The following is a 15,127-nucleotide window of genomic DNA, read 5'->3' on the forward strand; positions in this document are numbered from 1 at the left end:
CCACGACTCAATGCCTCAAATTTTCCAGCATGGAGAGAGAAGGTGAAAACAAAAATTTATGTTCAAGGATCTGAAGTTTGGAGAATGGTGATAAATGGCTATGATGATAAAACCCATTTAAATCAGTGTCATTTGTTAGATGCATAGGCCAGATGTGTAATGTATGATAATATTCATGATTGAGATGCTAAGAAAATATCAAATCTCAAGACTATAAGAGAGATTTTGGATAAGTTGCATGCACTGCATGGAATAGAGATCTAGAGGAATGATGAAGAAAAGGAGAAATCAGATGAAGGAAAAACACAACTTAGTGCAACACTAGAAAAAAATAGAGATTGTAAAAAGCTTCTCTAAATTCTTGAAGAAAGAGAGTACAATTTCAAGAAATAAATTAAAGATCTTAAAACCCAGTTGGAGGAAGCAAGAAGAATTGAAGACGAGACTGACAGCCAACACAAAGATCATATTAACATTTGTGAAAAATTAAAGATTGAGGTGGTTTCAGTAAAATAATAAGAATTAGCATCATTGAGATGTGAATTACAAAAGGCTAACAAGCATCTATCTCAATATCAAAATTTGGAGAAAAGTACCAGAATTTTGGAAGAGATCCTCATAAGTCAAAGATCTCCTCTTATCAAGGTCAGATTGGGATTTGAAGCAAAACTATGCATCATGAAGGAAAAGGAGAAAGTGTAATACAACCATATTGCATAAAATCATATTTCCATCTCCAATGAAGTCAAGTGAAGCCCCAAGAAGCAATGTCAAGAAAGAAAAGAAATTATCAACAGAAATGAAGGCAAGTAACCCATAGTCACTACATGCAACACTTCAAAATACAAAGGAAGCAATCAAGATTTTATGGTCCTAGAATCTGTAATAAATGGTATCAAAGTTCATTTTATGCTTATTGATTTTCTTGCAATAGTTTTGGACATAGAGCAATCAAATGCACGTATTTTGCAAGAAAACAAAGATTGATGTTGAGGAATGCAAACCAAGGTAGAGATTTTACTAATGTTGAATGTTTCAAGTGTGGTAACCTTGTCCACAAGTCCTTAGCTTGTAGATATAGTAGATCAAAGACTACAAAAGGTGCATCCTGGCCATTAAAGGCAAAGAAATTTTGGAAGATAAAAGATGAGGTACAAAGAACTAGCCCACCAAAGGTCTTCAAGAAAGAACATTATGTTTTGCAAAAGGACAAGAGGATAGAAAAAAATTTGCGTGCTAGAGAGAAGCCTCATAATATTTGGAGGAGAAAGGAGCAGAAAAACACTCCCACTCAAATCTAAGGCTTGCATGGTCTTAGGAGGAGCATATGGCTGCATTTTTTGTTACATGCAATTTATTAGAAAGGTTGTCATATCAGAAATGTTGCATGGACATTTTGCTGCAAGTGATTGTCTTGGATTTGTAGCACTGACAGTTTTTGTTGCAGGATATTATTTAGAGATGGCACATATGTAGGGGGGACATCTCATATGCTTTGAGTATTTCAGTGATTTATGATGGCATCATGGTTCCATGGTAGCATAAGAGAAAAGGAGGTTGTTTGAAGAAGTTTGCTATGACATGAATTTATCTGACTTTGGTTATTGCTGGAGCTATCAGAGTTTTAGGAGTATGTGTTTTGATTTTTCATGCCTTACATGATTCTCCATTGCCTTGTATCAATTAGCATGAAGATCCTTATTTTCAGATTGGTGGTGTTCATGTAAAATTGGTTTTATATGAACGAGTTATGTATGCTGCTAGTGAGAGATATTGATATGCATGTGTTGCTGCTACCATGAGGATTTGTTATTACTTTCTCATACATATATTGACCTTCATATTGCATCTATATGGTGTTGTTTTGTTTATATGATCTCTATGGAACACAAAATGAAGAATGTGCTTTATGGATGGCCTCCTTAGGGTTTGTGTGGAAAACTTGATTATTACTTACACTTGGGAGGAGTATGAGTGTTGCTGCTAGTATTTGTTACATGTGATGTTATTTTATTTCCATCACATTTTCTGGGTATTGTTCATTAGTCACAATATTGCATGATCACTCACCTATGTCTTGATGATTGGCACTATTAAGGAGATTAATCGCTTTCACTAGGCTTATGTTACTTCTGATAGATCTCTTTATGACTTAGAAGTATGATAATTGCTAATGCTCATGGTGATATAATGATCATTAGCTGGAGGATATGTTGATAAAAAAAATTACTTCATATTACTATGATTTGTTGCTCTAATAGTTGAGACTTATGGATTGGGTTATCTTATGAGAGGAGATGTGTTGGCTTATTTTCTACTTCCATGAGAGGATGGTTGTTTGCTGCTACAAATAGTGCATATATTATTGGACATGTTAGCTTTACTACAATTGAAGAATCCTTTCATATGATGAGTTTGATGATTGATTCAAGTCATTGAAGAGTCTCTCATGTGATGTGGTCATAAGTGTTGTTGATGATTCATTTGTTGTTGCTATCATATAGATATGTTGGTTCATTTTCACTTTTTCTATGTTGGTGTTATGGATGATGTGAGATGATGATTATATGTTGTTGTGAGCACATGAGCTTTGTATTTTCATGATGAAAGTGTTTGCTAGATGCCGCTACTATAGGTTGGAGTTTTTTGTTACTCAATTGTTGTCATAGATATATGTTATTGTTTCTTATTATCATATATTTTGTGTTAATTGGTTACTACTACTATCACAACATTTGTTGCTAGAGGATGTTGCTTTGATACAGATGGATCTATCTTATGTAAGAGGATGGTTGTGTGCAAGATGAGGTTTATATATTGTTGGTCATTCATCTTTTTGTTGCTAATCTAAGTGTCTTGTAGTGTTGGTCAAGGAGTTTGGTTGAGTATTATGAAGTGATCCATCTATTTCAGCCATGTATAGGCCAATGTGTAATGTCAAGGTTGTGTTATTTTGAGTTTCTAGTGTTATTCCAGCCATGTGTTGGGTTGTTTTATATCATTTTATGTTCATTTTGCAGCCTTTTATCTCATTATACAACAATGTACTTACATTATATTGAATATAATTGGTCATGGTTATGTTGGAGAGAGAGTATTGGTGTCTACTATCCATTGATGAGGGATGAACCAACCATTCATGAGGGTTGATGGGTATTGTTTCAGTCTTGTATTATATTTCATATCAATCATATTGTGTTAAGTCAGTCCCTTGGTCCATGAGGTGCAGCCTTCAGATAGAAGGTATTGATTGCAGGTTGATGATGATGCTCAAAGGGATAAATTATAGAGTGTGGTTGTTGTTTAGTTATGGATATTGTATTGTTGTTTGAGAGAGGATGGATGATCATGTTTTTCATTGGTCATCACGTATTTGTTACTATTGTTAGAGGATGTTTGATGTTTCTCATTGAGTTTTGAGAGAATGTTGTTGCTCACATTATGTTGTTTTTGTTGGTTGAGAGTGGTGATCATGGAGAGTTTGTTGAAGTTGCTTCAGAGAGAGAGAGAGAGAGAGAGAGAGATATTTTTACCATTATTTGTTGTCATGCTACCATGAGGAGTGTTGTTGTTTGTTATTTCATTATGATTATATCTAGATAGTCTTCAGGGGGATTTATTGTGTTTGCAATAGAGTGTTTGATGAATTTTTCCTTTTACCATTGATGTCAGAGGGGGAGTGTGTCAGGAGATCAGTTTCAGAGTCAGAATCAATTGGATAGTTCAGTTGTGGTTGCCATCAATGCCAAGGGGGATATTGTTGGCATTGATGTTTTGTTGCACTAATTGATGGTTGACATTGATGTCAACCAAGGAATGTATTGCAAATGATTGTGTTGTAGGTGGCTTGACTGTTTGACTGATTCACTTATGTGCAAATGTTGTGCTTATGTATGGTTGTTATTCCAGATGATAGATGATTGATGATTGATTGCAGGTGTTAGTACATGCATGGTATTGGTATGTGTGTGTGGAGGAGTTTGGTACTTGGTATTGGTATTACCATGGTACATGTTCCCTTGGTATTGGTACTACTATCGTACCTGTGTCCTTGGTATTGGTATGTGTGTGGAGCAGGGTGGCACGTGGTATTGGTTTGGAGATTAGAATGGTATAGGTGTCCTAGGTATTGACACAACCATGTTATTTACACGTTTTATTGGTTTGGATATTACCGTGGTACATGTGTCCTGGGTATTGGCATCACCATGGTATTTTCCCATGGTATTGGTTATGCAGGGAATTTTGCAGAAAACATACAACAATTTACAACAGTAGTAGAAGTGTGATTCATCCACAATTTTATGCAAAAGTGAGGAGATGGAGTAAGGAATGATTGTAGACCATTTCTTATATGATTTTCATTGTATTTTCATCAGATTATCATTTATGCATGTAGCATTTTTTATTGATGGGGATTTGCAGCGATTGAGTGGGTATTGCAGAATTGTTTCAGATTGGGTTTTATGTTTGTTTCTATCTTATAATGCAAGAGGTCGTTATGTTATTCTAGTTGAGCAGTTCAGATTGTCTCCAGTATGAAATATTTATGAAATGAGGATCACAAAGAAGAGTGGAGTGGGGGCTCCAACAAATTCAGTACAAAGATCATATTTCTTCATGAGTCCAATGGGAGTTGGTTGAGGCTCGTTGGTCACGGTGGCTTCCAGCAGATGAAAGTTTGTAGAGTCGTGACATGAGGATCAAATTTATTCATAGTCCAATGGTTGTTGGGAGAGGCTCATTGGTCATGGTGGCTTCCAATGGATGAATGTTTGTATAGTCATGATATGAGGATCAGAGTTCTTTACTGATAGTAGCAATTTGTATATTCTATGTAATTGAATTGCTTAACGATTGATAGAATTATTTAAGCGGCGTAGTAGAAGAAAGGGTGGTTTTTTGACCCAGAGGGGGTTTTCCACTGAAATATCTTGTGTCCTATTGGTGCATGTTTATTTGTTTATTTCTTATGGTTCTCATGTGTTTTTCTAGGTGAGTTAAACTACTGATGGGTTAATGAATGGTGTGATACAGTAATTGAAAAAGATTCAAAATTTAATAAACACAGTTACTATTGATTCACCCACCCCCCCTTAAGTAGTGAGCACATTTCCAACAAGAGAGAGAAAGAGAGAAGCAGAAGAAAGAGAGAGGGAGAGGAGGACGAAAGGAGGTAGAGATGGATATATATGGAGAGAGTGTGTGTATGTTTGTTATAGCATATTTTATCACTCATGTAGACTAGATGCTCTTATATGGATTGGGCAGATACTTTTCCCCTTGTAGACCTATCCTTATTTCAAAAAATCATTTTCCAAAATCTATATGCGACTCTTCCCACTATAAAAGTATGTTCATACGTGGTTCCAATGAATTATACCCATGTACAAATTTTTAAAACTTGGAAAAAAAAAGGACTATTTTTCTGGCAGGGTTTATGAGTTGTATCAAAAGCCCACCCTCATGATCTCGTGGCTAATTCATTCCTAATTAGAGGTATCTATACTATACCAAAATATCCCTAGATCAATTCTGCAGTTTTCCTATGCTCCCTTCACTCCCTCTCTCCAGGAAACCCTTGTTTCCATGCATATATGCTTAACCTCTTTATCTAGCATATTCCTGCATATATTGGAGAGGAGTTCTTTCATGGATCGAGCTGGATGGATCCAGGGGAAGGTTTATTCAGTGTCTATTGTTAGGATTAGGTTGTAGCTTCACCTATTCTTGTTACTTTCAGTTAATAAAGAAACTCATGTCTTGTTCCCAAATTTGTGAATGTTAATTTGTGATGATGATGATGATATATATATATATATATATATATATATATATATATATATATATATATATATATGTTGGAAGTAATGCTTCCATGTCATGTGTAGTTGTCATTGTGAGTTCCTAGGCATCAGTCTAGAAGGTGTTGATTCCAATGTATGAGTTGGAGTCATTATCTAGAGATATCGAAGTCAGTTTATTATGTCTTACATAATTGTCACTGTCTTGATCAATAAGATAATGAAGAGTGATTTTTGTTGTGTGCAATTTCTCTCTGTTCTCTCAATCTCAATTTCTAATCTGGTATTAGAGCTAGATCTAGCCTAACTCCTTCATGGTAGGGCCAGGAAGATGTGAGAGAGCCTCAATGTTATTGTTTCTTTGAATATTAGTACATGTGTGTGAAAGTTTATTTTTAGTGTATGAGAGTTTATTTTTTTGAGCCTGTGTATTGTGTGTTTTGTGTTGTTGAGGTGTTGGGATATGTTTTCTTGGCAACAGAGTTGTGGAGAATTTTTTTTTCAATTATTTTTGTGTGTGGATCTGTATTCGTATGTGCAATTTTATTTTTCTGGGTGAATAAAAGGTTGTGCATCTGCTTTCTAAAGAAAGAACATCCACAACACTATCACTTTTTCCATGGGAGAAAGATTGTGCCGGATGATGGTTCTGGAGCATCATTTCCACAACGCAGCCCTCTTGAAGCTTAGTTCTGCAATCACCTTTGATTCTGACATCGAAGATGTGCCCTTGGCTTCCTCCAAACAAAACTAGAGCGGTCTGGGAGGGTAGGTAGCAGTTTACTCGGAGTCCAATCCTCAAAGTAGCCCTGGGATTTCAACCCACACGGCAATAATACGATCACGATAGTAGAGATTTCATGGAAAGAAGCCACGCCATGAGATGGAAGTAGCTCCAAGTCGAAGACAGGTATTAAATAAAGTTGCATTTGTCGAAAGAAACGTGGGCATTGAGGTTGTTGTGTGATATCTCTCTATTGAGGCATTCTCTACTGGTAGACAAAATCCTATAGCAAACCAGGCCATCCACAATTCTAGCATGGAACGGGACATCACCGTTCCACTTGGAACCCCAGTAATAAGAAGATCTGGTGCAGTAATAAGAATATTCATTGCAATTTAGAAATATAGTATATCATTTAAGGAAGTTTGTGGTGTCCTTTGTGGTTCGTATTGTGGTAACTTCGATATGCAGTTGGAGACTGTTGCAATGGAAACAATGCTTGAGATGGACAGAGACCTCTCAGAAGTACCAAGATCTTCTAACAAAAAAATTTGTTGAACCTTTTGGTCGTCGAGATCGGTTATGGAGGTGAGATCAAGATCTATTGGGAACGATATAATGTTAATGATGTACTTTTTATAGCCAACACTACTTTGCTCTAGATCTGCATAGATCAAAAGCAATAGTTTTGCCTCAGTCCGTTTTGGGCAGTCTGTTTTGGGTTTTGTCTCAATTTTGGGGTTTGGTTGTTATTTATAAAATTATTTTTGTATTAAGTAAAAAATAAAATAAATAGGAGAGAAATTGTATTGGTTAGAGTGGTTGATGTTTGTGTTTCTATTAGCTATAAAAAGGGTTGATGGTTCTTAAACTAGAAGCCCCAATGTCCAAAACGTCAATTCTAGTGTGTTAGTAATTTTGGTTATAAAAAGGGTTGGTGGTTCTTAAACTAGAAGCCCCGGTGTCCGAAACATCAATTCTTGTGTAAGGTCAAGTTGTTTGATCAACTCTTGAGCACATTCAGTATGCAGACCTCCATCATATAAACTAACAGATAGTTGAAAGTAAAATATCTGAGAGATGGTGGTTGGTCCATAGGATGGTTCATTACTTCACGACTCTTATCGCGCAAGCCCTGAACGAGCCGAGTTGTCAATAGTGTTGATCCTGAAAAATTTCATCAACGATGGTCAGAGGCGGGTACATTTTAAATGGAGGTCAAATGATAGCTCGAAGATGTGGTGGTGAAAAAATAGTGTTTGTGAGATTCCAGAGTGGATGTGGGTGTTGATGAAGACCAGCCAGATGAATATTTATTTATTATTGTAATATGTGTTTTTCTTGTTATCCATGTAATCATTAATGGATGGTGTTGGAAGTAATGCTTCCATGTGCATGTGTATTTGTCTTTGTGAGTTCCTAGGCATCAATCTAGAAGGTGTTGATTCCAATGTATGAGTTGGAGTCATTATCTAGAGATGTCAAAATTAGTGTATTATGTCTTATATAATTATAACTATCTTGGTCAATAAGATATTGAAGAGTGATTTGTGTAGTGTGCAATTGCTCTTTCTGCTCTCGATCTCAATTTCTAATAATGTGTGTGTGTGTGCCTGTGTGTGTGTGTACTTTGAATTTGGTGATCCGCTTATGTTTTTGTGATATATTTGCAAGTTTTCACATTTTGGAAGAAGGTTGACGGTTTGGACCCTGTTGGATCTACTTCAAATGTAAGACCTACGGGTATGTCTCAAGTCCATACTTTTTTGAATTTGGGTGCTTATATGATTGCATGAATTTTTATTTGTTATTCTTTTATTCTGCTCTATTGGGGCTCTCAACCTTAGCCCTTAGGATTTTTTTCCCTTCAACAAAATTGATGACTCCATTAGGGAAATACTTGTAAAGTGTTTCCTAAAGGGTTATTTGTATTGATCTAGGTGTTTGGGCTATTATTTTACCTTTTTTTCAACTTTATGGCATCTTAGTTGACCATATTTGTCAGCCTGATATTTTAGATCAAGCCTTGCTTTTTATTTTTCTTCATTTTATATTTTATACACAGTTTTTATTTAGAACAAATGTGCATATATGCAGTTGTATTGTTAACAACTTTTGTATGCATGCTTTATCTTTATAAAAAGTGCGTACACATAGATGTTCTTGTGGACAATCATGTATGTTCTGGAAAGTAAAATTTTTCACCTAGCTGAGTCCTATGAATTCCTAAATGTGCATGTTTCTGGTCTTGTGTGCCTATTGAGGACTGAGAATCTTGGTATCAATAGTGTCTCTTTGTATCTTTTATTTGTGTGAAAAGAGATTGGTGTCAACCTAGGGTTTTCAATTCGTGAATCTTGTGGAGTGTGGAATTTGGTTCCATATCTTTTGCTTGAAATATCTGATTGTTTTTGTTCTTAGGAATAAATTTAAAAGGTAGGAATATAAATATGTTGAGGAACTTGTTAAGGATAAGTGTTAGCCCAAGTATTAAATGATGATGAGTTTTTATTTATACATGTAAGTCGATTTAATCCCTTACTTGATCCCCCAAATACTCTTAGTAATCTTGGCAGTGATGGACAATGTTCTATTGGATGATCCTCCTCACAGATACGACCCTTCTACAGTCGGAGCAAAGCACAAAAGTGGCTCTTCAACTTTAACCTGCATATGTTCTTCCTACAAATCATCAAATTGTGAACTAAGAGAAGAAATAACATCATCTTTAAAATATTCAAGCAAAATATTGATTTCTACATTGGTAAGTTCGTCATTGAAATATATTTGTATCTCAACAACAACATCATATATTATCCTTGAACTCCTCATTAAAATATTTTTCGAAATACCATTTTTCTATTCTCAACAAGCCAACTAGTATATTGTGTCATCACATGGATTAATATATATAGGGGGTTTCTTACAACACCTTAAAAAATGAAAACAAAATGTGCAGGAAAGAAAAAAAAAAAAACCTGCAAGAAAAAATTAGGTGAAGAAGCAAACCAAATGCAGTAGGCCACCAAGGTCTATCCCATAAGCGCCTCCCCAACAACGGTACCAAAACTTTGGGTGCAATATATGGTGTATTAATGGACCAACATTTAATGTCAATCTGGGGTCCATGGACTTCGAGACACAGCACTGGAAATGATAGAGAAAGACTTTAGCGACCTACAAAACAAAACCCTAATTTGTCTGGAAATTATTCACACCTTTAAATTCCTGCACTAATCAATATTCTAATCCTACACTCATAAACATTTATTAGAGATGACACCCTAATTTTTTAAAATGCCACTCCTATAATCTTCTAACATTGAAAGCAAACCCTAACTACTGGTGATTAGAAAGAAAACCCTAATTAAAAAACAACTACAAACCCTAGCTATTGATCAATTTGTAAACTTGAGCATTAAGTAGGTTGATATAATCCAATAAAATGATTGTCTCAATTAAGCTAGAAAGTAAGAGAATTGAAATCCTCACCAATCCTCTCACATACAATCAAGAGAGGTTACCAAGTTTATTGTAATCTTACACTTGGTCTTATTGCAAGTTATTTATGTGTGAAATCAAAAGAAAGATTCCAAATCCATTAACTGTGTAATCAAAACATTGTGTGCATCGTATGCAAAACTCACCTCTGAATTGGAATTGTATACATCAATCTTACAAACAGAGTGCATAACTAGCCCTCTGTTAGAATACACACAAACATAACCTGTAGTGGTTTGTATGCAGAATCCAACAGTAGTATAGTGCTTTCACATTTGTTATATATCCATATCTGAGAGTGATAATCATGTATTCAACACATTAATGTTAAAATATCAATTACAAAAGACATATCCAAAATGTGTGCAAGCAAACAAATGCAGAGGGAATGCAGAGTGTGGAGTTTTCACACATGAAGTCTTTAGATCTAAGATCAAATGCACAAGTTTGCACACCCAATGCAAAAAAACGTCAGACATCAATTAACAGATTTGAAACTTAATTAAAATAATGCACAAGAAGGGAAGAAATTAGAGAGAACACAACAAGTTGGGTTGGTGGAACCTCCCAACCAGCGTAGTGCCTCTTAAAATAAATTAAATTTCAGAATTACAAGTTGAATAAAAACTAAAAAGTGAACCCTAACACAAGATTTATTTTTGTATTGGAAATATAATTTAGCCTTCTACATTGCGAATGCTAAGGATCCAACACCAAAAAGAGAGCTACCTCGCAATCTAAACCAGTGGCATAAGAGTATGGAATGGTTCTCTAGCTAAGCTTGGAGCCATAGCTCTATTTTTATAATTTAATTTACACACTGAATATAAAATCAAATCAATGAAGATCCAATCAATTTTCCATTGATGGAAGTCTGGGGTAGCCATATTCCAAACTAAGAAATAGAGATCAGGTACACAAAAACTAAAAAATAGAGATTTTCTTCAAATCTGGAAATGATTTTAGAAATCTGGAAAAAAAATATATGTTTTTTAACAAATCTGTGTCAAATGACCCTCTGGGTCTCCCAAACCATGACTAATTTTGGAAAATGGTCCACTCTTTACTCAATTTCCTATACTGGGGAAAACCTCATGTTCCATAATTTTGAGATTCGCCCTCATCTGAACAAAAACGAGGAGAAAATTGGTAGTTTGAAAACTGTGCAAATTTGGCATTGATTTATTAATTTGCTTCTAAAAAATTACATGTGCTACCTGGATACATTTTGACTCATGAGAAAGCATTAAAAATTTATTTTAAACAAAAAATGTATCTGGTTTCCCCGAAAGTGTGCCAATATGTCAAACTCTCAAATTACTGCAGGAACTATTGCTAGTGCATGAACGGACCAGAAGTTGATGCACTTAGAAATTAATTGTTAATTCATGTATATCTTTTACCATATTTTCGTGCATCTTCTTGAGAACCTGAAATAACACAAAAAACAATCATTAATAACAATTTTGAGATAATTTTTATTGAAACACAGGGAATATGCTAAAGAATAAATGATTACCTTGTCATGCTCCTAGTTGAAGATAATAACCCAATAACCATGCAAAATGATAGTAAAATAGATTAAATCATGAGTGATCAAAGGGCAGAAAGATGTACAAAATTCAACAAAACTGAGGCCCAATAATAATTATGAAAAAAAATGCATTTCTTATCGATGATAAAATTCAACAAAACTGAGGCCCAACAATAGTTAAGGAAAAAAAATACATTTCTTATCAATGATAATGAAGCCTTTGTCAATGATTATTGATCCATTCCTATGCACCAAAGGATTAGGATTCCTTTCATTTTATTAATAGACTTTACTAGTAGACATGTAATTGATTGAGTTTATTAAATGGAATAAATACATATGATTTTATTTATATTATTAATAATATTAAAATGTTCATTTACTTAACATAATGTGAATAGTAAAATGACAATAAACAAATTTCAATACCAAATGTTAATAACAGGAACAATAGTAAAATGATAATAAACATATTCGAATATAGGATCTCTATATCAACAATAATAAAAAATGCTCATAATTAAATAAATTCAAATTCCAATTTCATATATGATAACAAAATGCCTAAGTGAGTAGATCATCTCAATTACATCAAGAACAATCTTCTTATTTGAATTAGAATATCAATAATCTTCAACAAAAATAAGATTGCATTACAACACCTTTCTTTGAAACATATGTAATGATTTGACTTTATCAACCAATTTGCAAATATATATCATGGAATTCACTATGCAATACTAAATTAGGCTCTCTCCATAGATAGGGAATTATCAAAAGACCATTTTGTAATAGAGACTAATGCATCAACAACTATCATAGACTAAATACATATATTTTAAATATGCGCATATATAATAATATGTTGAACAAGCATTCTTGTGAATAAAAAAATGCTCATTATTCTTTAAGGCTACTTTCCCTTTGAAGATCATGCTTTTGGATTGAAAAGAAATGGATTTCAACACCCTCCTAATAAAGGGATTTTGGGATGTTCGCCTTGAATCCACTCTTGTAACTATAATATATATTTTTTCCAAGGAGAAAAGTCAAGTGTCTTGTTGTCCTGTGAGGGTGGCTGAATTGGTTTGGGGATGTGGGTTGAATTGATGATGCATCCATGACATTGTGTGCCTTTGGTGCATGCAAAGGTGGATTTAATGCATATACCCATTTAAAATAAAAATTTGATATGATACACATTTGCATAATGGCCCAATCAAAATAGTGAACTAAATAAAAATAAAAATAGTCACTCATTAATAAAATTTAAGACAATTAAGCTCAAACCATATGCAAATATAAAATTTAGGCTTGTATACACAAAACAAACATAAAAATTTTGATCATTTAATCTGAAAATTAAGCACGCAAAACAACACCAAGAAAAATTCATCAATATTTATAGAATTAGCTTAAATGAATCACAATTGTTTGGTAGATCTTACAACTATTTCACAACCTTTGATAGCATTTAAAAATATCACCATGAGGAGGCAAATTTTCTAGCTTAGGTTCTACATGGTTAAAATGGATGCTTTGGTATTTTACATAGTTAATGTGAAAGTGTAAATACATTAATATATGTGTGATCATTGTAAAAGGAATAAGTGCATTTGGGTATTATTGGTTATGGAATTTGTTTACAAAACAATTAGGGTTGACTCTAACTACCTAAAGGAACGTAACTAATCCAAGTTTATGGTTCATAGTTCCTCTTCAAAATAAACATTTTCATAAACCCCAATTCTAGGGCTTGTTTTTTTAATTGGACTAACAAAAATACAAAGGGGGGAACCAACCATTCACAAGTACTTCAAAAGGATAATCGCACCAACGACTTGAATTTCGGCTATAAAAAGGGTTTCTATTCTCCTTGTTCAGGCATTATCAAGAACAGATGTCACAACTTAGGAATGGGTTGTTGGCCATATGACTTGGTGCCTTTGTTTTTGTTGGTTTGTATTTTCCATTCATGTTGGTGTTATCTAGAAACAATCACATAATTGATCCTAGTAATCCCTTAGCACCGCAAGAAACCTTTATTGGGCCTTATATAAACATAAGATCATGAGATATTGGTCCTGACCTTGGTCATTGTGTTCCTAAGTAGTTTTGTTTCAAGGTTATGGTGTTGATTGCTACAAAATATCTAATAAAGAACCACGATTAAAACAAGAGAAAAAGGGAACACATGCGGGAATGTAGGGGGCGAGGGAAAGAAATCGAAGAGTGGAATTAGGAGTTTTGGTTGCAGAATATAAGAGAAGCACAAATGTCTCAAAAGGGTCATGAAGATAACAACTCTCGAGAGGTGAGTCAGATTGTTCAAATCTCCAAGATATATACGAATGACGACGTATTGGTTGTTATGTAAAATCCTACCAGTGGCTCTACATTGTCCTTACTATTATACATAACATGTAAACAAATTTTATACTCTTTGTTTCAATAATGGTGAAATGGTTGCTACATGAAATCCTTTCTGAGAATTTAAATCACCTACTATGTTCTTGGCATTGTCCTAGTTGTGTATACACTTTATACAAATAAATTCTAAACTTCCTATGCAAAGCATAGTCCTTTAGTAATGTTGATGATGGGTTGTCATATATATCAACATTCTAAGACTCGGTTCACAATGTTTTCTCTAGGGAATGAATAACGGATCCATGATTGTTGGCTAGCCTTTTGTAGTGGGTGAAATGTGTTAATATAAGAGTAGTCCTTATGTCCCAAAAACATAACGTGGTAAATTTGGAATCCTTGTTCAAGCATGGTCACTTCTGGTTCTTTATGGCTTCTAACTTAATAGAGGGTGGAGGATCATCCCCTAAAGTCCTTCATGGGTGGAGGCCAATTGGCTGCCCTACACTAAATTTATGTTTGAATAATCAAATCCTTTGGACTCCCAACATAAGGTGGAGGAACTGAAGTTGTAGTTTCAGGGTAATGTAATTATCGAGAATCCTGGTATAGGCCTAAACTTGTGCACAGGGTGGATGTCAGATAAGCCTCTGGATCCCTGGTCTGGTCCTAAGCTAGGGGGTGGTAGCTACTGTATTGGTAGATTTTCAATGGAATGTTAAGGACCTTATTCTTGAACCAATCTAGTTCACACAAATTTAAACAAATGTGAACCGCTAGAATGTACGCCAGAAAAGAGTGAGAATCCCTACTTGCATGGTAGAGGGTGATCCATTGTATCTTGTGAGTCATGAATGAGTGTATGTTGTGAACAATATACCAGAGGTAACCATTGTATCTTGTGAGTCATGAATGAGCGTATGTTGTGAACAATATGCCATAGGTAATTATGCTTGTTAGTTAGTAATCTGGTCACAAGGCCTTAGGCCTCAACGAGCCTAGATCACTAGGCATTGTGAAATCTTAGCGTTGTAAAAGATTTTATGATCCAAGTAAGTAATTTCTTTATAGATTGTGGTCCACAGCAAATTAGTTCTAAGCATTACTAATATGTGATAATTGTAGTAATAACTTATGTTTTCATTAATCTTTGTGCAAATTGTTAACAATGTTGTTCCAAAAGGGTAGAGATCATAT

The sequence above is a fragment of the Pinus tabuliformis genome, chromosome 7, assembly GCF_031772625.1.
Source record: "Pinus tabuliformis cultivar Carrire ecotype Pingquan chromosome 7, CPIR1, whole genome shotgun sequence".
NCBI classification, from domain to species: Eukaryota; Viridiplantae; Streptophyta; class Pinopsida; order Pinales; family Pinaceae; genus Pinus; species Pinus tabuliformis.